The following is a 26230-nucleotide window of genomic DNA, read 5'->3' as shown; positions in this document are numbered from 1 at the left end:
GCACAGTTAACCTTTTGATTCCCCCCCCCTCATGTTAACCCCTTCCTGCAGTGTCAGTGCTTTTTTTTTTTTTTAGCACTGTATTGGTGTCACTGGGGATGTCAATGACACCAAGTCAGTTCCCCCCCAGTTTTAGAATGGCCGCCGCAGTCCTGCTATAAGCCGCTGATCACCGCCATTACTAGTAAAAATAAAATTTAAAAATCCCAGTAAATATACCGCCATTTGTAAATGCTACAACTTTCATGTAAACCAATTAATTTACACATATTGGGATTTTTGTTTAGCAAAGACATGTAGCAGAATACATTGTGGCCTAAATTTATGACAAAATTTGATTTTTTAAAATTTTTTACTGAACATGTTTAATAGCAAAAAGTAAAAAAAAAAAAGTTTCTCAAAATTGTCAGTCGTTTTTTTTTTTTTTTTTAAATAGTGCAAAAAATAACAAACACACAGGCAATCAAATACCGCCAAAAGAAAGCTCAATTTGTGAGAAAAAAAAGGATGTAAATTTCATTTGGGTGCAGCGTTGCATGACCGTGCAATTGTGAGTTAGAGTAATGTAGCTCCATAATGCAAGAAATGGCCTGGTCAGGAAGGGGTGTAAATCCTCTGGAGGGCAAGTGGTTAAACTTGTTTGCGCAAAATAAATGTTGATTATAATGTATTTATATTCTGCATTTGAGCATCAGTCAATAAGAATATTCTCATTACACTTACTACATTGTAGCTTGATTCAGGCCTAACACTTTTTTGTTTGATTGCCCTCCTGGATAATAGTTTTCTGAATGTCAGCTATGACTCCTTAGTGTGATGTTAACCTGTCTGAGCTTTGCTTCTGTCACAAAAGATAGTTTATTGTTCAAGTGACCAAAGTTATTTATAAAGCAGTAAATGTGACATACACCAAACATTCATCGCAGGTGTTTCTTTTTGGGGAATGTGTTTTAAGTTACAGCAATTGATTCATTTGCAGTGAATTTTTTACAAATGCGAAATTCATTGGTTTATTCATATGCCCCTTGGCAACACCACATATTTTACACCTAAGCTATGGTGCTCAGGTCTAAGACTTGGTTCATACGTGTACGTGATGCCGCTGCAGATCCGCACGAACATCCGTGCAGCTGCACCACCCGCACAGAGGAATGCGGACCCACAGGCGGGTGCCATTAGTTCTAATGGCATGCTGCCCGCTCTGAAAAACGCAACTGTACTGGGAACCGAGGTTCCAGTGCGGGCTACATTTTCAGAAGAAGTGCAGGGACTTCTTTCCTATGTGTCATGGGCACGGGAGTCCATTCAAATGAAGGGGCTCTCGTGCCCACGCAAAACGTGGCCCGCACGGCCGCATATATGTGAACCAGGGCTGATTGTGGGTCCATGGATCAGATGCCCCATCGGTAACAATTTTAAATCATATTATAATTAGAAAATTGCTAATATAGGTAATAAAGTGTTGTTGGCTTTCCAATGCTACGATTGCAGCATCCATGGGACACTTCAGTGATCCCCAGACAATTCACTGGAGCGACAAGCCCTATGCTCTGGCTCCCAGCTGTACTCTGAAAGGTAAAGCCAGCTGCCAATAAAGCAGATACCAACACTATTGGCAGGTTATAATTTTTTGGGTGGTTGGCATTCCTGTTTCTTAATCTCAGATCAGTATTATTTTTCTTTTTTATTTTATTCTTTATTTCAAGAAAACTCTTAGTTACAGAGCCAATGATAAACATAATTACACCCCCAGTCAACAAATTAACAAAAAAACAGACAGGATGTATAACACTGAACTCTGTATATAGTACAACAAGTAATGTCCATCAAGTATATGAGAGAATTTCAGAAACAGTGACCTTAAAACAAGAGACCTGATGATCAAAATACACAAACACGTTTCCTTGTGTACTAAATAAACCATTGAAGACCAGAAAGGGCTGACAATGTAGAGATCTCATTTAATCAATAATACAAGTTGAAATCAACAAACACAGGGGTATAGAGGATGGTTTGGGCATAATTAAAAATGGGGAAGAGGAAAACAGAAGAACACACAAAAAGAATAGGGTGGGGAGAAAAAGGGAGCATAAGATCCACATAGCCTACAGCTGGAAGGGGAATGGAGAATAGGATTGCAAATGCCATAAAAGAGGAAGGAACTAAGAACTGCGCTCTAACCAATGTCCTACTGTAAATTAGAGTAATGCTCCAGTGCAGTGCAGAAGTCTCTCCAGTAGAACCAAGTTTTTTTAATCCTTCTTCCCTGTGGTACAGAGAAGCATTCAGGAACTCCATTCACATGAGGAGTAGAAGTAACGCTCACCAATTAATGTAGTTATGTACTCATTAAAGTCATTACATTTGTTTATTTAATGTTAGACAAGTGCAAGTGTCTGAATTTGACTTGGTATAAGCCTCCTGTAATTGCCTGTACAGCAGAGCTCAGACTGGGAGAGGGAGAGGCAGAACTATGAACCAATAAGGCACTGCTACATGTACATACTGTATACTGATAAGGAACCTGCTGATGGGAGAAGACCAGGGGCGGACTGACAACTCATGGGGCCCCCGGGCAATTGGGGATCATGGGCCCCTGTGTCCTCACCCACAGCTAAAAAAAGCCTATGAAAAAGCCAATTAAAGGTACCAGGGGCATCTCATGGGGCCCCCTACTGACCCTGGGCCCTCGGGCAGTGCCCGAGTGCTCAAATGGTCAGTCCGCCCCTGGAGAAGGCAACAAAATGATGACCTTCTAAGTCTGATTCTGCATTTTTATTGTGCAGCTATAGGCTCAGGCAGGGATGTGCTAAAGCTTTATTGCTTAATGGCAATACGCAGGGACGGACTGACCATTTGGAAACTCAGGCACTGCCCGAAGGCCCGGGGTCAGTAGGGGGCCCCATGAGATGCCCCCGGTACCTTTTTCATAGGCTTTTTTGAGTTTGGGCAAGGACACAGGAGCCCCATGATCCCCTATTGCCCGGGGGCCCCATGAGTTGTCAGTCCGTCCCTGAGCAATAGAGAAAAATCAGGCCACTGGGCTTGCTGTGCTACCTGACAACACTGTATATGTTTCAGGACAGGCTGGACCTAAGTAATAATCCTTTGGCAGATTAAACATCTACCAAATATACTGTATATTTCAGCAGCAAAGCTTTAAAATTCTCTCTAGCCTCTAGCTGCTGGATGTAGCAGAATGTGAAAGCACCTTAGTAGCATTCCTGTTTCAGAAACACAAGCAAAAAAAAGCATCATTTTAAACTAATGAGAAAAAAGTGTTATTAAACCCACAACTGAATAATCAGTCTGCATATGCAGAAAAGCATGCTTGTGATACTCACTGAGTAACCTAAGAAGTTAAAACTCTGCTTTGTGTAAAAAGGATGTTTGATCCTGTCTCCTCTGATCTCCCCCTTCTTCCACAGTCCCCAATCCATCTGCTCATAGAACAGAGCCTTGGTGGCAAGCTGCACATGCTCAGTTTTGTGTGTATTGCTAGACAATTTTTGTCCACAGTCCCCAATCCATCTGCTGATAGAACAGAGCCTTGGGGGTAAGCTGCACATGCTCAGTTTGGTGTGTACTGTTACATAGTTTGGGTTTTTTGTTTTCTTGGGAGAGTACATGTGATCAGCACATGGCTAATCAGCACTTTCTAGACAGAGGGTCAGGGGTCCTGCAGCCTCATAGGACAATCAGGGAAGAATGAAAACTCCTACATTGTTTTTTTTTTTCATAAACAGAGTTTTCTTGACTTGTGTTGTGCTTGTAAATTTCTTAATAAATCAGACTACTTCAGAAAAGTCACAAACAGTACAGCCCCTCTCCTCTTTTTGGGAGTGCCTGATTACTGTCAGCCCTGGCCTAGCTCCTCTGCCCCTCCCTATGGCTCCCTACATAACCTTTTACACAGCAGCTGGGAAGAATGAAGGGGCATACTATAGAATGTCATTTGAATGACCGCTGTGAGTCTACTGGCGCTGCTGAAATCACAACCAAGGTGGTGGTGCCCAGCAAAAATATTGGGGCTTGTTGATGTCTACACAGCGAAGCTTTTACAGTTAAATAGCTTGCCTAAAATATGATAAATGCACATATAATCTTATTGTAAGATTGTTGAAATGATAAGTCTGGCTTAAAGCTAGACAACATCTATCAAAGAATGAAAACTCATAATTTTTTTCAGAGTAAGAATTGTATACACGTAAAGAACCAGCAGGATAGCTATCAATAATTCTATATCCATCGAACTAATACATTTTTCATATTTTCTATATTCTAAAGGCTTAGTGCCCCCAAACAAGTGGCATGTTAATAACCAAGGAACGCCCTTTCTAATTCAGTGTTCTCAGTGATCCTGCAGACTATGTGTGTTTTACACATGTTATTTTTTTGTCGGAAAATTGACTAGGTTACCACTGTGTTCACTGGCCTGTCAAAAATATCCAGACTAATTAGATGCTTGCTCTGTAGCTTCATTAATTTGAGCATTCATACAAGTAGAGGAGCAGAATAGGATCGGCTGTGTGTGTAATATTATAGAGGCAGTCCTGAATTACACAGGATTTTATTGGTTATATCAAGATTATATTTGTATAAAAGTGCGCTGGACAAAGACTGATGTCTTCATTACAAGGCGATCATACCCAATACAATGATCAAAAAGGTAAGTGAATGCTATAGAGATCCTTTATGAATATATGTATAAAGGAAGTAGTAGTGACATTGCACTGTATCAACCTTCCATAACAATGACTCGATATATAGGTTAGGCAATGGACCTATCCACAAGCTTTCATCAATGTTAATGATTACATAAATCAAACCATGCAGTACATTTTTTAAGTCTGTATTCCATAGTGAAAACAACATATTGTTCCAGTTTATTATTTAATAAATCACATGAAAAAAAAGATTAGAGAGATCTAGTATTTCAAAAATGTTTCTTGAGTGAATCTGAAAACAGAAAGCAAGAACCCAGCGTTTTTGAGCAAGCTGAGAGAATCCAAAAACGTCTTTAACTTCTTAGAGTATTAAGCAGCCTGGGCACATTTATTCAAACTCCGGACACTACAGAGGAATGTGCCTGGACAAGGTAGATAATTATTCAGCATGACTCCACCCAGAGCAATTATTTAAATACTGACAGACTCTGGAGAAATATGTTTTTTTTTCTGTAATTTAGGAACATGTACATATTACATTGTGCTTGACAAAGTACATAAAACCACACAAGTTCAATCTCCTGAACAATAAAGGATTCTAACCACAAACCAAAGCTGACCATAGAGTAAATGTTTTTTTTTTTAATCAGCCTTGCTCAACCGGCCAATCTTCGATCCATCTATAGCCAGCTTAAGACAGATTATCCAACCAACCAACAGGTTTTTGGTGGAAAGCAATGCAAACTTCAGAAGAAGATAGTGGCCTTGTACCATGCAGTGTCATTTGTATATGTGGTAATGGTGCCTGTTCTAGTATTTTTGGAGACCAATTCTGTACAAGTGGCCAGTGCCCTTTGGGTGACTACTAGATATTTTTCCAGGAAAAATCTAAATTCCCTGAAAGCTGTAGCCAAGGCAAAGTTGTTTTACCTACCAAAGGATTTGTATTATAGTCTATCCAATCATTAGATTTACACAGGCCGGCCAGACAGGAGAGGCAGGTTGGCGACCTAACTTTTCCCTGATACAATTAAGCAGTCAAGCTTGGTCTCCATTCTGTGATTGGATACTGAGGGAAAAGCAATGAACTGGTGAGGTCATCTCTCCTTCGCTCTCTTTGGCAGACTGCTGCCCAGAGCTCAGCTTTAAACTGCAGTGGGTGTGTATCTGTTGATTTAGAGAACTATATATATATATATATATATATATATATATATATGTATGTGTGTGTGTGCTGTTCTATAATCTAGATTGTAAGCTCCAGGGAACAGGGCCCTCCTTTCCCTCTTGTATTGAACTGTATTGTTGCTGTATTGTCTCCCATTATATTGTAAAGCGCTGAGCAAACTGTTGGCGCTATATAAATCCTGTATAATAATAATAATGTGGCACATACACTCCACAATGTAGCACATACGCTAAAGCCAAACTAATTTCATAGGTTGCCGAGAGAAAAAAATAAGTAGCCAAAGACACATTTTGTAATTAGGTTCTCTGAATAGCAATTTTCTAACTTTCCTTTTATTCTTCTTAAGCATACATTTTTAAAAGTAAACAAAACATTGTTGCCCCTCCCTCACAAAAAAACAGTTTAGCACACCAGTCAAATGATGCCGATATCCCTTGACTGGAAAATAGAGGGAGTCTCTTCTAACCATACTGATACCAATAATGACCTTCTGATGAAAATCAAGAATACAGTTCAAATGTAATTTTAATTTTTGTATTATTGTTATGCAGGATTTACAACATGAGGGCAGACAGTACAGTTAGAATACAGAGTTTACAATCTAGGAGGGAGGATCAAGTGATACAAAAGCTAATAAGGCTGCTTTCACACTGAGGAATTTTTTAAGCATTTTTGCGTAAAAAAAAAAAAAAAATGCACCTGAAAAGCTCAAGAAAACTGCTTCCCTGTGTATGTGAATGTATATCTATGTATGTTTTCACACTGAGGCGTTGTGCTTGCGGTGTAAAAACTCCTGCTTGCAGCATGTTTGGGGAGTTACAAAAAATGCCCCAAAAAGCCTCTTTCCATTGAAATCAATTGAAAATGCCTCAAAAGCACCTCTGAGAAGCATTTTTGGTGCAGTTTTAAGTCACGTGTCCTTTAAAAAAACTCCGTAAAACCGCCTATGCCTTTTTGAGGTGTTTTTGCGGTGGATCAGTGTGAAAGTAGCCTAACTGTGTGGGATGAGCTGATGGAGAACATAAAACTCCAGTTGTTAGTTGGGGCAGAATAGGCGTCTCTGAAGAGGAAGGTTTTTGGGGATTGTCTAAAAGCGAACAGAATAAGAGATAATTGGGCTGATTGGGGTAGAGAGTTCTGTAGGATAGAAGATGCTCGGGAAAATTCCTAGAGGCGAGCATGGGAGGAGGTGACGAGGAAGCCAGAGAGCAGGAGGTCTTGGGAGAAATTAAGAGAATGAGTGGGTCAGATTTAGAGACTAGGTTAGTGATGTAGATGGAGGATGAGTTGTGCATTGTAAGCAGTTGTTAGTAGCAGACACTGAATGGTTGGTAAGGTGGATGAGCCTGACAGCAGTACTTATGATGGACTGAAGGGGTGCTAGCCTATGTTGAGTTGAGAGATGACCAGGGAGTGAACTAGGAGCTTCGTGGTATCATTCCTTAGGAAAGGGTATATTTTGGAGATGTTGCGCAGGTTGAGGTGGCAAGATTTGCACAGTGATTGGAAATGGGGCTGAAAGGATAGTTCAGAGTCCAGGACTACATCTAGAACCTTGGCATGCAGGGACGGGCAGATAGTTGTGCCATTGATTATGACAGAGAAATCAGGGGAAGAGGCTCATGGGGAAGGAAAAATTATGAGCTCAGTTTGGATAGATTGAGTTTGAGGACGTGGTGTGACATCCATTCTGATAAATCTTTTAAATTATTTAGCTCAGAGAGGTAGATGGACATTTTTTAAACTGATTACAAACTCTGGATTATTAGTGTGATGGTATTTGTATTTACAGGAAATATTGTGTTCTTCCCATTTAATGAATAATACATGTAAAATGTAGTTATTTCAAAGCCTTGATGTAATTGAGCAAATTATGTACCGTATATTTTGCTCCATAAGACGCACTTTTTTCCTCCCAAAAAATGGGGGGAAATGTCTGTGCTTTTTATGGAGTGAATATGGAGTGGCCGGCCTGGTATTGCCCCTGTCGCTGCCGCCGTGTTAGAATACCGAGCCGGCTGATCGGCTCTTCTGTGGCATCAGCAGGCAGGGCCCTAAGCAGCTGCCCCTTAAAGCGGAGTTCCAGCTGAAAAAAAAAATAAAAGTGAGCAGCTACAAAAACTGTATCTGCTGACTTTTGAAATACAGCCACTTACCTGTTCCTCAGTCCAGCAGTGTCCTCACCACTGCTGGTTACACCAGCCGTCTTCTCTCCCTGGTGCCGGCATCTTTAGTGTGGTCACCCGGCTGTGATAGCTTGTGGTTTCACAGCCGGGTGCCAACTGCGCACGCGCAAGAAGCTCTGCTCTTTTTGAATGGTCCCGTAGTCTTCTGGGACCTGTCGTGTGTCCCAGAAGACTACGGGGAGGGAGGACAACTTCTGCTTCCGATCGCCTAGGCGATCGCAGAGGAAGTGGGAGCGGGTACCTGTCAAATTCGGGTACCCGCTCCCCCCTCCTGCTCCCCAAAGGTCTGCAGTCTCTGGTCATCTCCTGTACTATTTCTACAGTCTCTGGTCATCTCCTGTAGTATGTCTGCAGTCTCTGGTCATCTCCTTAGTACGTCTGCAGTCTCTGGTCATCTCCTTAGTACGTCTGCAGTCTCTGGTAATCTCCTTAGTACGTCTGCAGTCTCTGGTCATCTCCTTAGTACGTCTGCAGTCTCTGGTCATCTCCTTAGTACGTCTGCAGTCTCTGGTCATCTCCTGTAGTATGTCTGCAGTCTCTGGTCATTTCCTGTACTATGTCTGCAGTCCATTGGTTCAGAATATTTTTTTTTTACTTGTTTTCCTCCTCTAAAACCTAGGTACGTCTTATGGAGTGAAAAATACGGTATATTACTTTGCTTATTTTTTATTGTATTTTTTTTTTTAATTTATTAAATGTGATCCATAGGCTGATATGTAGTCTGCTTGCACATTTAGGTATCAGAGCACATAAATAACAATTAAAAACAATGATTGGACTATATGGCTGAAATTTATTGATACAGCCTGAAAAGCGTGAATGGCTGCTTCTTCCTAATACATTTAACAGATGTGAACAGCCTCACAGATTACCTTAAAGTGTATTTGACCTAGACTAAAACATTTCTAAAGTAACAACACTTCTGAAGTGCACACAGCTTGCCCAGCCTGCTATGGAGACCCCTTGGATTCTAAACCTAGATTGTACATAGAAGATTGACTTTTGCTCAAGTCTAAACAAAATCCCAACACCTTCTTGACATCATGTCTCAACCCTGTCACTGAACTTTCATTCTACTGAATACTGACGTTCTGGCACATAATAATTGTATGAGATGGATCAAAGCTTATTGCCAATATAGGCTCAAGGTTTGCAACTTCCTATTTGTGTATGTGAGAGACAGCAAGGTCCCTGCTGTAGGTGAATTAGGAATTTCTCTTCTGCAGTTACACATCAATAAGCAAACGTTGATCTCATAACAGTCTAAATTGGGTCTTCACCCTCTCTAACTACTTTACCTAGTTTTATTCCTTCCCCTCTTTAAAAAACTGGATGCAGAAAAAAAATTCTCACCCACCAAAACACCTCTTCTGCAGGACCAAGGGCTTCTCACTCTTCCAGCATTTCTTGCCTAGGTGAGAATAATGTGTCTTCCACCCCCTTCCAGAAGTCTCCTGGAATACCCACATCATGCACGCACAAGGCTTCAGGGCAATGCCAGGCACACTGTGCATGTGTGGACAATCTGGAGCATACTGCACATGCAGTTGTGAGAATCCGGAAGTGACACCTGGCCCTCTGAAAATAGTGACTCAGGACCCAGCCTGCAGCAGTGAAGCAACAGGTTTTACAAGACAACTCTTGATTCACTGGGCATGCGAGTATGTTTTTTGAGGACTAACCTAATGGGAAATTTCTCTGTAAGACCCATCTACTTGCTCCCATTTGCCTCTAAACTTCTTGATCAGCTTACCTAAAACTGTCTGAGCTGCTACTGCAATGATAACAACCTTCTCAACCCCCTACAGCTTCCACCCTCAACATTTCCCTGAAACTGTCTGACTGAAACTCACTAACGACTTACTAACTGCTGAAAACCAATGGCCACTACTCCGTACTCATACTTAGACCTTTCCACCATTTTTTATACAGTTGAACATCTTCTTTTTCTCCAAAAACTCCAATCCCATGCCCTCTGCGAATCTGCTTTATATAATTCTCCTCCTACCTATCACAGCACACCTTCAGTGTAACCTACAACTCTCTCTCGCTTCTGTTGGGATTCCCCCAAGGCTTTGTCCATGGGTCCTTTCTATTTTCTATTTTCCCCATACAACTCTTCCCTGGGCCAGCTGATAATCTCCCACAGCATCCAATACCATCTCTATGCTATTGACATCCAAATCTATTTTTCTATTCCTCAGCTCACCATATCAATCATCTTATGCATCACTAATTTACTGACTGACATATCAGTATAAATGTCACACCACTTCCTCAAACTTATTCTGTCAAAGGCTGAATGTTTACTATTTCATCCTCCCCCATTCCCCGTCCCTCAACTTTAACAGTGAGATCAATAGCACAACCATCAGATCCTCCATACATGCTAGGGTGTTAGGTGTAATCCTAGACTCTGATCTTTTCTTCGGGCCCCATATCCAGTCACTGACTAAATCTTGCCACCTCAACCTGTGCAACATTTTCATTGTTCACCTCCAACTAATGGCAACAACAATTTACTAATTTGATCCCTTGTTATATCCACACTGAACTATTGCAACCCTTTTTTGTTGGCCTATGTTTAAACAGACTGTCCCTCATTCAATTTATTATGAACGCTGCTGCCAGACTAATCCACCTTACTAACTGATCTGTAGCTGCCATCACTCTCTGACAGTCCTTCCATTGGCTTCTACTAGCCCACTTTATATAATTTATAATACTAACAACCACATACAAAGCCATGGAAGCACTAGTCAGGTAGGCCCAATTTCCTTTATGTGCTTTTAAGGCAGGGGTGTCAAACTGGCGGCCTTCCAACTGTTGTGAAACTACATCATGCCTCTGCTGTTACGGATCCGCCAGGTGGTACCTCTGGCAGCCCACTAGGCGGAATCACCCGGAGCGTGGAGTCTAAGTCCCGGTCTGCGTTTTCACCAGGGCCCTTGATGGTGGGGATGGACTTGGAGCAGAACCAGGACCAGGTCACGACCTCCGAGCAATGCCACCAGTGGCAGAGGGAGCCTCCGGGGATGAGAGTAAATCAGAAGAGAGCCAGAGGAGGCCGGCAGGACCAGGCAGGATAAACCGGCGGTTGTCACCGTGGGGAATGGCGAGGTACAGAGACGGCAGGCAGAGAGTGGTCAGGTCACACGCAGGGTCAGTATCGAAGTCAGTCCGCAGAATGGTCAAACAAGCCGGGGGTCGGGATAGGAGAAGGCAGCGTAGACAGGGGCAATCCGGGTCAAACTCAGGAGAAGGCAGCGTAGTCAGATAATCCGGGTCAGAGCTGGAGCAGGCAGAGAGGTCAAACAATCCGGGTCTAATATCACAGGGCACAGGAAACTTCAGATAACAGGTCAGACCTTGCGGCGATTTGTGACAGTGCAGGGCATCTTTAAATATCGCGCCCTGCACTGTCATTGGCCGCCCAGGACGCGCCCCCGGGCTGTCATTGGCCGCCCAAGGCACGCCCGCGGCTCCTACTGCGCAAGCGCGGCATCCTGTCAGCCACGGCCCGCCGGGACCTGGTGCTTGTGTCCCTGCGTGAGCCGCCGATAGTGCGCGTGCGCCGGGGACGGACATCTGCCTTTGGGAGTCATACTTGTAACTTCAATCTTGCAATGCCTCATGGGACTTGTAGTTTGGAAACAGCTGTAGGGCCGCCAGTTTGACACCTGTGCTTTAAGGCATAAAGTATTCCCACTCGTTTTTACAAGTATGCTAAACTTGTAAAAATTAAAATGCAGGCAACTAAAGGCCTGTGCATACCTGCAGATATCCAAGTGTTATATTAATCTGTTGTATTGGGGGGGGAAGGGGGGGGTGAGGTGAACCCATTGAACAAACCTTTAGTATGGAAGTAGTTTCATTACCAGGAAAAGCATTAGTTTTTTCATTTTGTGTTTTAGCTGTGCGTACCACTACTGTGGTTCAGATTTATCAAGCTACAGTGACAGAGGTGCTAAATAATGCTTAAGACATGATAAAATGGCCTCTTAACCAATGCTAATGAATATCATTTTAGCATGCCCTAAGCACTAGTTAGCACTTCTTAAGTGATACTGCAGCTTGATGACTCAAGGCCTTTATCCGTGTATCTTGAGTTCAAAGTTGGTTTTATCAATCATCCATAAACTGAAAAAAGATTATGAGTGGGTTATAAATTAATTTGTATAGTTTAATAACATGTAAAAGACTAAGCTTTATCTCACTGTTGTGGAAAAGGATCACAGGTTTGATTATCATAATTACATACATTTCTTCAGCACAGGAATTTGTGAAATTCTCCAGAAAAGGTTTCCTAAAATCCCTGCCATGTAGTATGTATATTTTACCTGAAGGGGATTTTATTTATTATAATTTCTTTTTTCCTAACGATACTGAACCTTCAGGCAGACATAGACAAATATAAACAGTCCTTTACACAGGCATCACACCTTTTGTGTCCATACCTCTGTGTGGCGTCCCTTGATGTGGATTGTTAAGCCAAGACCCACAGTGAGTTTTCTGGGATGGTGAATCAGAGACCCCAGTACCATCACTGCAGTTCACAAAATTTTTCAGGATCCTCACTAAAGTTATCCCTTTGTTGGGAAATACACGTTTAAACAATTCAAGAGGCCTCTCTATTTACAGTCCTACGTAGTCCACAGGGGGGCCCATCAAACACCAGAGACATAGAGACATAGGGCTCAGATTTTCAGACCCATTCACCAAAGAGAAGCTTCTTACCATTGCCAAGCAGGTGGACCATTTTTACTGAGCCACCACTCATTCCCAACCCAAATGGGTCGCATTGTACAAAATCCCCACGTATTGGCTGCATTGTATATTTCTTTTACATGACCAATACAGTACTTATAACACCAGTCCAAATTATTATCTTTCCACTGTGCATAGACTCCCACCATGCCAGGCTTGGCATACCCATGTTGGTAGTATTCGCAAAACACATCACAGAGGCACTGTTGAGTTTAAACATTTATTAAACGTACTTGCATAGAATTACATATTTGACATAGGCAATTGTTTGCGTAGATTTTCTAAGATATGACAGTGTGTTGAATGCATAGTTAAGTTTTTCACATAACTCACCCAGAGTCAGGTGCTATAGAAGGGGTGCTTTGGTACTCATGAGATTGTTCTCTTCTTACATTGTTTTGATTCTTGCCTAAGGGTTCAGTTAAGCTCCAGCTTTACCCTGAAGAAGAATGTATAAGTACACACTTCACCTTTCCCCTGAAGAGGAAAGTGATGTGCTCTACATCTGTTCTCTTGTGGACTTCTCGTCTTTCCTAACCACCTCTCCCTTAAATACCCCAATCCAACTCACTTGAATGACAAGGGTCAAACCTCTAAAACAGGAAGTATCTGTTTTTAGAAGTATACTTGATTAACAGGGGCTCCACTCTGCTACCATTTTCCTTCCCTCCTTAACTATGGCACATTCTCGTGCAGGGAATAAAGAATCACAGAGCTCTCAACTCACAAGTTAACAAAAGTTAATGATTTTTACACACAACTTCGATGAACCAACAGCTAACACAGGACTTGCAAGTCTTTTACACATAATAGTGTCAGGCCAGCATCTGAATCAATTTCCCTGTACTGGGGTGCTTCCAATGAACTGGAAGAATAATATCTGGCCCACTAGGGTGAACAAAATCTCCTTTCAGATGTGTCAACCGTAGAAAAGTCCTGGAAGCAAAAGTTGAAGTCTTTAAAGGCTGGATTGTTCAGCTGCCAATGACAGTAGAATTTGAGCACTTGTAGGAAGTCACAAACAGCCGATTTGTAAAGCATTTGTCAGTTACGGTCTACGGCATCAAACAGACATTCCGCCACATAGGGAAAGTCAAACTCGTATTCAAAACAGGCAATTCTCCAGTTTATCAGTCCATTCTATCTCCTAAACTTCATCCATGCATGTGACAACCACCCTCTACTCATTGACAGTCACATATCCAGAGGGGGTCCCCTCATGTATAAAGAGAGTCACTTCTACCTCTGATGTTGGGGAAAAACAGGGTAACATTTCTCAATTCTTTCAGCTGTGCCAGGGATGCCTCAGCCCTAGGTTCTGAGGTTAAACTGTCCCAGCCCTCTGACTCTGCAAGCATGATTTCAGCACCCATTACAACCTTTGGAGACTCTTGGGGTAATGGGTCTGCATCTGGAGGCAGGCTACTGATGTTATACAGTCTCAAAATTGGCTTCTCGAGGTATGGATAACACTGTCTGTGTTATCCAATCAAATGTAGAATGTCACTAGTGTTCCAAAAGCCTTTCCTTTACTACTTATTGTGACGGAAAAAAAATTCCACATAACCCATGTCAATAAATTGGTGAAAAGAAAAATGCTGGTGGCTTTCTACATTTGATTGATTCAAAGACATCATAGACTAGTGTTTTTCATTTGGACAGATCCCTTAAAATGTCATTGCATTTAATGAATATGGTAATATGTTTGTCTTGTTGATCTGTAGCATGAGCACACCAAGCTTTTATAATTTGTTATGCCTTCAATTATTTATTAACTCTGAACAAAATATAGCTTCAAACTCAGTGATCAAACAGTACTGTTACAAAGATTTAACCTGATTTAAGCTTTCTATTTAGGTCAGCTGGAAATAATTGACATGAGCCATTCTCTGTGTGAGAGTGTCTTAAAAGCTTCTCTCCTGCATAGTCCGATAGATAATATTTGACTGTTAGATTCTTCATTCATCTTTGTCTGATGTAAACTCAGGGACAGCCACCATATCAACTAGCTGGGTAGACAAAGTCAGCTTATTTGTCTCACAGTGAGAGAGAGTGTATGATACATCAAGATCTCATTATAACCCTAAAGGAGAGTTCCACTTTATCATGAATACTAAACAGCTGTTCTTTAAGGATATCAGACTTATAAGAAAATCTCAATATATGAAAGACACCTTACAGCTCAAATTGTGTAGCCACGGTGCCACCAACCCTGCCTCACACCACAAACCTTATATATATGCATATGTATTATATATATGCATATAAATACATACATACACATATATACTGTATATGTATATATATATATATATATATATATATATATATTTATATACACACTGCTAGAAAAAATTAAAGGAACACTTTGAAAATACCTCAGATCTCAATGAGGGAAAATATCATGCTGGATATCTATACTGATATGGACTGGGTAAGGTGTTAGGAACGTAAGGATGCCCCATCGTTTGCTGGAAATGAAAATTATCAACCTACAGAGGACTGAACTAAAAGACACTTCAAAAACCAAAGTGAAAAAATGATGAAGCAGGCTAGTCCATTTTGCTGAAATTTCATTGTAGCAACTCAAAATGGTTCTCAGTAGTTTATTTGGCCCCCACGTGCTTGTATGCATGCCTGACAACATGGGGGTATGCTCCTAATGAGACGATGGATGGTGTCTTGGGGTATTTCCTCCCAGATCTAGACTAGGGCATCACTGAGCTCTTAGGTAGTCTGAGGTGCAACCTGGCAGTGTCAGATGGACCGAAACATGATATCCCAGGGGTTTTCTATTGGATTTAGGTCAGGCAAACGTGGGAGCCATTCAATGGTATCAATTTCTTCATCCTCCAGGAGCTGCCTGCATACTCTTGCCACATGAAGCCGGAAATTGTCATGCACCAGGAGGAACCCAGGACCCACTGCAGCAGCGTAGGGTTTGACAATGGGTCCAAGGATGTCATCCCGATACCTAATGGCAGTCAGGGTACCATTGTCTAACCTGTAGAGGTCTGTGCGTCTCTCCATGGATATGCCTCCCAAGACCAACACTGACTCGCCATCAAAACAGTCATGCTGAATGATGTTACAGGCAGCATCACATTCTCCAAGGCTTCTCCAGACCCTTTCACATCTGTCACATGAGGCTCAGGGTGAACCTGCTCTCATCTATGAAAAGCACAGGGCGCCAGTGGCGGACCTGCCAATTCTGATGTTCAATGGCAAATGGCAATCGAGCTCTATTGTGTTGGGCAGTGAGCACAGGGCCCACTAGAGGACATTGTGCCCTCAGGCCACCCTCATGAAATCTGTTTCTGATTGTTTGGTCAGAGAAATTCACACCAGTGGCCTGCTCGAGGTCATTTTGTAGGGCTCTGGCAGTGCTCATCCTGTTTCTCCTTGCACAAATGAGCAGATACCAGTCCTGCTGATGGGTTAAGGACCTTCTACGGCCCTGTCCAGCTCTCCTCGAGTAACTGTCTGTTTCCTGGAATCTCCTCCATGCTCTTGAGACTGTGCTGGGAGACACAGCAAACCTTCTGATAATGTCACGTATTGATGTTCCATCCTGGAGGAGTTGGACTGCCTGTGCAACCTTCGTAGGGTCCAGGTATCGCCTCATGCTACCAGTAGTGATCCTAGCCAAATGCAAAACTAGTGAAAAACTGTCAGAAAAGATGAGTAGGGAAAAAATGTCAGTGGCCTCCTCCTGTTAATTTCATTGACACCAAAGCAGCTGAAACTGATTAACAACCCCCTCCGCTACTTAACTGACCAGATCTAATATCCCAGGAGTTTAATTGACTTGCTATACTCTGATTAAAAAGTGTTCCTTTAATTTTTTGGAGCAGTGTATATAAATACAGCACAATTCAAAGGATTGGGCACTTGTGAGAAAATGCTGTAAAGTAAGAATGCCTTAAAAAAAGAAATAAACAAAAGTTTTTTATTTATCGATTAAAATCCTACAAAGTGCATAAACAGAAAATCTAAATTTTAAATCAATTATTGGCATTTCCACCCTTTACCTTTAGAACAGCGTCAATTTTCCAAGGTACACTTGCACAGAGTTAAGGAATTTGCAGGCATACATCATAGTGCATGATTAAACGTTTATACTAGACATGTGCAATTCGTTTCATTACAAATCAAAATTCGGACAAAATTTTCGTTATGCAGAGATTCAGATATAACTGAATTTCCGAATCACAATAGTAACAAAATTCAACAAATCCAAAATAAATTATAACAAAATGAATTATCCAAATTCGAATTTAAAAATTCGAAAATGAATTCAAATTCAAAATGGAAACATATTGCAATAAATACAGTAATGCATAGAAGTGAAATAAGATAATTCCTACTTATAGATTCCTACTTATATTCTACTTTATAGAATATAATAGCATAGAAAACATAAAATAGAAAACAATAACATAGAATGGAAAATTAAAAAATAGAATAGAAGGGAATAGAATAGAACAGAATAGAAAATAAAAGAACAGAATAGAAAGGAATATAATAGAAAATAATAAAATAGAAAAAAAATTTATATAATACAATAGAAAGAATAAAGCCATCTTCCAAAGTTCTAATTTTAATTTCGAATAGAATAAAACAGAATATAGCCATCTTCTGAAATTTTTGAATTGATTAGAAAATATTGAATATACAGAACAAATCTGAATATACAATACAAATTCCCGAAAACGAATTGCCGAAACAAAAATTCTTTAATGAAGGAATCCGAAACTAAAGAAATTTTTCCATTTTGCACATGTCATCTCTAAATTATACTAACCAAGTGCTAATAATCAACAAGATAACATGTAGGTTAAAATACAATCATTTAATCAAAAGAATTAGCTGCATCAAAGAGATTAAACTGGGTAAGTGTAGCACCCTCCTAGTTAGGCTGCTAGGTAAATTTAGTTTTTGACTGTTTCTGTAGTCAAAAGAGCAGGGATTGTTTGCTCTAATCTGTTCAGGGTTTCATGGGTTGGGAGTTTGATTGCTTCCCCCTACCTCTAGAAGACGTTTCTGGAGCTTGGGAGGGAGAATTCAAATAACCAGCCTGAATATAGACCAGGGACTAGCCAATCTGTGGGGAGGTGTGCCCAGATGGAGGCTGGGCAGCTGATAAATAATCTGAAACCCTAGACTGCTCTATTCCACAGGAAAGAGAGTTCCCACCCTCAAGAGGGCTGTTGCCCCTGAGGCAGCCTAAGGATTGGATTCCTGTTGGAAGGACATGCAGTGCTGCATCCTAGCCTGGATTTGACTGCAGGATTTCCTCAAGGTGTTTGGAGAAGGATTATTTACCTGAGTGGTGTTCTGGAGGAAGCTGGAAGGAGGGAGCTGTCCTGAGGACTTAAGAGTAAAGACCCTAAAAGTGATGATTGTTGTGGCTGTATAGTGTTCTGAAGAGTCCACTTGGTACAATTAGAATAGATTGGAACAAGGTAACCATACGCCAGTGTGATTTGCCTCCATGGTCTTCAGCTGTGAGGGAATAGACTATTTAGTATTCATATTTACATTTGGGAGAAGATTGTCCTCTAATTGTTTGCTAATCATTTTTGGAGTATCCTATCTCCAATCCTTCTCCTGTTCCAAGTTCTTCGGGCAATAAATCTTAAAGGAGACAGCCCCTACACTATTTCTTGAGTGAATGGACTGTTGCTTGGGTCACTGGTGGCCTCTATTCTGTTTGGGAAAGAACCAATTAATATCAGTGCAGGTGGAAAAGCTATGTTCTACTAACAAGCTGAGGTTGTTGAAGACAACTCAGTGTAAAGTAATGCCATGTTATTTCAAGAATGAGCACAGCAACAACACCTTAGTGCTACAACAAGGTCTCTCACAGGAGAACATTTCAGGGTAAACAAGTGTCTACAGTCCAAGCTCAAAACAGGCAAACCTTGTACACTCATCTACAGTCTGGTGAGAATGGTCTTTATAGAAGGCCTGCTGCTACAGATGCTAACGCTGGGGAGAGAGGACGGCCGGTGAAACCTGCTGTGATGAGGACACTGCTGGACCCTTGGACAGGTGAGTGGCTGTTTTTTAAAAGTCAGCAGCTAGTTTTTGTAGCTGCAGACTTCTATTTTTTTTCAGATTTGACTGGAGATCAGCTATAACTAAATATCTTTATAAATGTCAAATATTGAATGAAAATAGTATAAAAAATTGCACACATATAAAAATACCCATCTTCCACCATTTTTTTTTTTATTGGTGGAAGAAGGGTATTTATATATGTGTGTGATTTTTTTATTTTTTTTTTTATACTATTTTTGGATAGGGTGGAGAGATATTAGATCACCTATTAGGTTTTTATTGCTGTCTGTGCCCCCATTAGGGAGATTCACCCTGTTTGTCCTGTTTACCATTATCACTGAAAGTGAAAGTAAAAGAAAAAATCCCACATTTCGGGTTGCCCCCAGAAAAGTAATGAGGGGGAAATCTTCCAATGGGAGTCCTGGTGACCTGGGAGGGGGGACCAAAGAGATTCCCTCAGTTTGCAGGAATTTCCTCTCACTTCCTGTTTTGCCAATGGGATAAGAAATTAAGGCAAATCTCCCCAATGGCAAAAAAAACTGACAGGGGTTGTAACCCTCCATTATTCTATCCAAACTGAAAAAGAAAGTTTTGCCTATAGTTATACTTTAAACCAGCCTTTTTCAACCTTTTCAGCACAGAGGAACCCTTCAAAATCACTTTCCAGTCTCAGAAAACCCCTGCTCAAAATGTCTATATCTAAAACACACAATACATTAATGCAATGGTCAGTGAAAAGAATGTTCCTTGCACTTGTCGTTATTGGGAATAATTGCCCCCTTACAGATAGCTAAAAAAATCAATGGTGTTAGTGGGAATTTATCTGAGGGGCAGAAATTGCTCATTAGTCAAGGAACCCCTGGGAACCTTGGATGAGAAACCCTGCTTTAAAGTAATTTTTGCTGTGATATTTGAAAGTCAATGCTATATCTTTGGACAGGCCTGTTTTGTCTTGTGAGAGAATATCCATTGTCATTCTCTGAATGTTCCTGAAAGTGTCACTCTGGTATCCATCTGTCAAACCTTCAAACTGATGACACCCCTCTCCTAACAGCTCAAGTTCCACACCTTGGTAAGAAAACTTGTAAGACTACTCCGAATCTGATTCTGTCTTGTGAATATTTGAGTCAAAGATATTCCTAAAAATAATTGTGAAAAATTAAAGTATCTCCACTACATATGACATACAGTAAATTCTAAAATGGGTTTAGACCATTGTGATATGTTTGTAAATTCTATTATGTTTGGAGTGACTGAGAGTTTTTTTTTTTTTTGCAGAAAATTATTTTTATGCTTGTATATACACAAAAACAGTCTCTAAAAATTTGGTGAAATGACAGGAGAAAATAGATATATCTGACTAAATGTAATGGGGTGGATTTACTAAATGCAATGAGGTGGATTTACTAAAGACACATAGACTGAGCACTTTGCAAGTGCAGTTACCCCAGACATAGTAAGTAAGGGGAAGCTCTGCTGGATTCCATCATCCAATCATGTGCAAGCAAAAATGCATTTTTTTTTTTTTAATTTCCTTGCACGTGATTGGATATCCTTTGTAAAGTGAAGCTTTACCTCATTTACTAAGCTCTGGAGCAACCTGCAAAGAGCACAGCCTATTTACCTTAAGTTAAAGGATTAATTTGGGTCCCCCAGGTTACCAGAACAAGTGTCTCCATTGGAAGGTTTTGGATTTTTGGATTTTGAGGTAAATCCCGAATAAGGTGATAGTGAATTGACATTTTAAGCATCCCATGCAATATTTAAGAAAAATGTGTCAGATCACCTAAATACAGCATGAAATCTGTTTTAGTGAATGGAGCACATTATTTTTTATTAGTGTACCTAGGAGAAATGATGCTGTTTTAAAGCCATACGCTTATTTGTACCAGCACAATGGAGGGTTTTGATGATGAGCTGCTGCATATATGCGTACAGCTGGTGTTCCTCGTTCACTCGCTCTCACTCAGCACCCCCATTACAATGACTACATTGTCCCCAGCAGCTCCCAGTCACTGTTTATAATTAGGAGCCAGTGGGGCAGGCTTCAGCTCATGTGATCACTGTGAAAGCCAATATCAGTGATCACATGACTAGGTAGCCCATGTAACGCTTCTGACATCACAAAATTGTAGCAGCTTTAATAAGTTAATTTTAGGCTTTTTTTTGTCAGTTTAACCACTTTTGAAGGTTGTTAATTGACAAATATGTACTATTTTGGTACCATTTTTACCAGTGCCTAAAACTCTCTCTCTCTCTCTCTCTCTCTCTCTCTCTCTCTCTCACTCTCTCTCTCTCTCTCTCTCTCTCTCTATATATATATATGTATGTAGGAAAACAACAGTTTATAGCAACTGAATTAAACTGCAGAGTATATCAAGAGTATCCCCCCACCTCGTGTCCAGCAGAGATGAGACCATATGGCAGTCAGTTGTACACAAGGTGCTTCCAAGCACAAAACAATATCATTAAAAACAATATAAAACACTAGGTTAAAAACTGTTGTCTAAAAATAAATAAATAAAACTGACTACAAATCATTGGATGTTCCCTTTAATGCAGCAGTACAAAAAATCAATATTGTACAAAGTTCAGTAACTCAATCAATCTCATGAAAGATAGACTAATGAGTGTAATGTCAGAGGATTTGTATGTCAGCATTACACTCCTTTACTAACAGTCTCTCAGTCTTGTTGTTGCAGCTATGGCTTGTTATTTTTGTTTTACTTATGTGTTCAGTTTAGTACCCAGCAAGCCATGCTGCCTCACCCACTGGACTACTTACAAGTTTACTATGACCACATACTTTATATAATAAACTGTTTGGTTAAAAAAAAAATAAAAAAAAAAAATAAATATATATATATATATATATATATATATATATATATATATATATATATATGGGAAAAAAGTGTCAGTGCATTGATGTAATCAGAATAGAATCTTTCAGGGTATAGGTCCACCACTACTACTTGGCATTCTACTTGTAAATGCTGGGAGTATTCTGCATGTTTTTGTTTTATAATTTTGAATATATCCCCATCAGATTTCATAGTGTTTAGCAATATATGCAGAAACATGCCTGTACAAAACAATAGCAAGAGAAAATCTACAACTTGCCAGAAAATATAAAGCCTCATACACATGGACATATAGCAGCACCTGTGTGCTAAAGGATAAAATCCCCGACAATTTCCTGCGCCCTGGGAGCCGCAAGTGCCATGTTCAGCCACTAATACAAGTGAATTGTGGAGAAAGTGCCATTTTTGGGAGAAATGCTTTACCCGCATGTGCAAGTAAACACTCATGCTCATAGACATGTGCACAGGGTGTTCCTAGGCACATCTTAATCACCCATAGTTGCCAACATTCCTAGATGACATGCACATTAAAGAGATGACTTTCCTCCCCCTATCATCTCCTCCAGCAGTTTCAGGTGCTCCTGCCTCTCATGGAGGACTGCAAGAACATCTCCAAGGGGGATACTGCCTTCTCCTTGCTTTCTACTAGTACTCCAGTTAAGTTTGACTTGCCAGGATGGGAATGCATCCAGCCTTTGAGATTGGGCCTGGCCTGTCCTTTTCTGCTGTGTCGCATGTGAGCTGAGCAGAAGTCAAAGCGAGTATATGCAGAATATATATATATATATACACGAATGAGTATTTGAGCTTTTGGGGGCACACCCTAATGCAATAGATTGCACACACCAATGCTTATGCAGAAGCAATCCATGTATTCCCTTGTATTGGCACCTGTATATGGCATGTGTGGCTCTCCAGGTGCAAGAGAGTGCAGTGGATTTTAAGCTTCAAAACAGGCCCTGCTTTACAACCATGTGCATGAGGTCTAAGGGTATGATGCCCTGGCTATGACAATCATCATTGTACCAATGTGGACAGTGGATGGATACAAAGAGACATTCCGGAATAGAGTTACTGTTGAAGAAAACAATCATTGAATGGGGCAGTTTTGATATTTTCCAGTGTGGATTATATTGTGTGCTTTGTTTTCTTTAGCCAGTCATTCAATATTTATGAAGGTATTGTGAACTTGTAAATCAAAAGGCTCTACAGGTGCTGTATACATGAGGGCAACATGAGGAAGTATAGCAAATGATTCACAGCATTCCTTGAACAGATTTTTCTAATGTGTATGTAAACCCAAATACTAAAGTTGTGTGAGTAGCACCCTTTTTGCTTTGTAAATGTAGTTGTGCAATGTTTATGGTTAAAGTGGATGTAAAGGCTCAAGGTTTTTTACCTTCATGCATTATATGTGTGAAGGTAAAAAACCTTCTGTGTGCAGAAGTGCCCCCAGCACCCCCTAATATTTACCTGAGCCCCATTGCAATCCAGTGATGTTCATGGCAGCTTGGGTTGTCGTGGGTCTCTGCCTCCTCATTGCCTGAGGCAGCAAGTAGGAGCCATTGGCTCCCACTGCTGTCAATCACAGCCAGTCAGCCAATGAGGAGAGAGGGGGCAGGGCCAAGCTGCGAATCTCTATGTGAATGGACACACAGAGCAGCGGCTTGGGAACACATCTGCTCTGGTTCCCCTATAGCAAACTGCATGCTATGGGGGCACCCGATAAAAAGGAGGAGTCAGGAGCGCCGGCTCTGACCATTTAGCTACTAAAACAGGGATTTCCCTGTTTTGTCCCATATACCCCTAGACCCTATCCAAGTTTAACCCCTTAATAAAAAAAAAACAAAACCAAGCTCAAAGACTGCTTATTGACTACAATGTGAAAATGCGTGTTACCTGGCCGTGCAGAGCACAGGGGGACCCAATTCAAATCCATCGGCCCCTAAAGGGGTAGTGCTACATTACTTAAATTGCTGCAGGACAACTGTGAGATTTTAACCCATTACTTCTTCCCCGATAAAAGGCTTTTTTTGTATAACTGAATGTACCGTATTTTTCGCTCCATAAGACGCACCTGACCATAAGACGCACTGAGACTGCGGACACAGTACAGGAGATGACCAGAGACTGCGGACACAGTACAGGAGATGACCAGAGACTGCGGACACAGTACAGGGGATGACCAGAGACTGCGGACACAGTACAGGGGATGACCAGAGACTGCGGACACAGTACAGGAGATGACCAGAGACTGCGGACATAGTACAGATGACCAGAGACTGCGGACACAGTACAGGAGATGACCAGAGACTGCGGACATAGTACAGATGACCAGAGACTGCGGACACAGTACAGGAGATGACCAGAGACTGCGGACACAGTACAGGAGATGACCAGAGACTGCGGACAGTGCAGGGGATGACAAGAGATTGCAGACAGTGCAGGGAATGACCAGAGACTGCTGACCTTTGGGGAGGGAGGGGGAGCGGGTACCTGAATTTGACAGGTACCCGCTCCCACTTCCGCGGTGTTGTCCTTCCCTCTTCTTCCTGCGCCGGCTTCTGTGACAGCTGGGTGCCCACTGTGCATGCGCGAGAAGCGCTGCGCTTTGTGAATGGCCCGGCGCCTTCTGGGACCTGTATTGTTATCCCAGAAGACACCGCACCATTCACAAAGCACAGCGCATGCGCAGTGGGCATCCGGCTGTCACAGAAGCCAGCGCGGGAAGACTGTGCAGCGCTGGAGCGAGGAACAGGTAAGGCCCTGCAGGAGAGAGCAGCTGAGCGGCCGGCCCGATATTCTGACATGGTGGCGGCAGAAATACCGGACCGGCCGCTTTATATTCGCTCCATAAGACGCACTGACATTTCCCCCCCTTTTTTGGGGGGAAAAAAGTGCGTCTTATGGAGCGAAAAATACGGTATATTATTTTTCAGTTTTTGTTAACTTAGACTTTTTGTTTTTCACCTGACAGTTTACTGCTAATCTTTGTACCATTTCAGCTTATTCATTGGACTTGAACTGTTTACATTTCAATAAAAACTGGAAAAATGGGGGTGTTCTAAAATATTTGACCATTGGTATATATGTTATTTCCATATATTGTTATTGTAACCCCCTTAACGGCCAGGTAACACGTATTTTCCACACTTTGCACACTGGAGTCAAAGAACAGTCCTTGAGCTTGGGTTTGTGATTTTATTAAGGGGTTAAGAACTTGGATGGGGTCTAGGAATATATGGGATGCCCAAGGTACTGTAGAACTTGAGGACCACTCCTTAGCAACTATGTACAAAAATGTGGTTAGCAACAGTTTATTTCTTTGAAGAGCCCCAAAGACTCTTCCTAGGGTCCCAGATGATTACACCTCTTCACCCAGCTGCACTGAGGATATTCCCTGGGCAAGGGGGCCCAGAAGCTGCCAATTTAGCACAAGCAGTCCCGAATGTGAAGCTAGTTAGGTCTTTCACCTGACTGCCCTCTCCCCTTATCTAGACCAGGGGGTATAAGAGTACTCACACTATCCTTTCCTGTCAGCTTAGTAGGTTGGTGGCTGCCTTCAGGCCTTTTTCTGGGCTGGATCCTTCCCTGCTGCTCAGGATGTCCTCCCCAGGAGTCGGTGGTACAGCGGAGATCCACTTTTCCAGCAAGCTGCCTGTAGGTAGGCCTCCTCCCTGGGCCCCTCCCCGACTCCACACTCCAGCACTCCCTCCTCAGGCTCTGCCACATTTGAGGGTTGCCCTGGTCACCATGCCCATCCTCCTGTCAGAGGATTGGCCAGTGTCCCTCAAATATGCAGATCTGGGTCTTCTCCCCTCCTCCACCCCTCCTCCAGAAAGTTCTCCGGTGTCTAGAGAGGTGGAAGGGCTCCAGAAGCCCTGACCTGATAGAGCCTCCTAGCTTGTCCTGAGGTGAACTCTTGTCTCACTCACAGGCTGACTCATCCCAGGCTGCTACTCAGCCTCTGCCTGAAAAAAAAACCATCCTACCTGGCTAACCTGGAGGGTGTTACACTATAATTAGACTTTAACCACTTCAAGTCCGGACACTTTCACCCCCTTCCTGTCCAGACCAATTTTCAGCTTTCAGCGCTATCACAATTGCGCGGTCCAGCAACACTGTACCCGTATGAATTTTTTAGCATTTTTTTGAGACACATACAACTTTATTTTGGTGTTATTTATTCACCAGTGGGATTTTTATTTTTTTGCTATATAAATGAAAAAGTCCAAACATTTTGAAAAAAAAGTATTTTTCTTATAAAATTTTGCAAATAAATAATCTTTCTTCCTAAATCTTGGCCAAAATGTATTTTTTTTACATTTTTAGTTTATTTTTTATATTATTTGTTTTTTTTTTTAACATACTGTCATCCTAGCAATACAGTGTAACCATAATGACACCTTACTACTTGTGGGGGGTGATGACAATTTGTTTTTTGTTTTTTTTACACTGATTGCTTTTATACCCATAAAGACTGTAAAAGCAATT

The sequence above is a fragment of the Staurois parvus genome, unplaced genomic scaffold (assembly GCF_062004578.1).
Source record: "Staurois parvus isolate SC_StPar_1 unplaced genomic scaffold, SC_StPar_1.0 ptg000344l, whole genome shotgun sequence".
Classification (NCBI taxonomy): Eukaryota; Metazoa; Chordata; class Amphibia; order Anura; family Ranidae; genus Staurois; species Staurois parvus.
Note: the sequence above shows the minus strand (reverse complement) of the source record.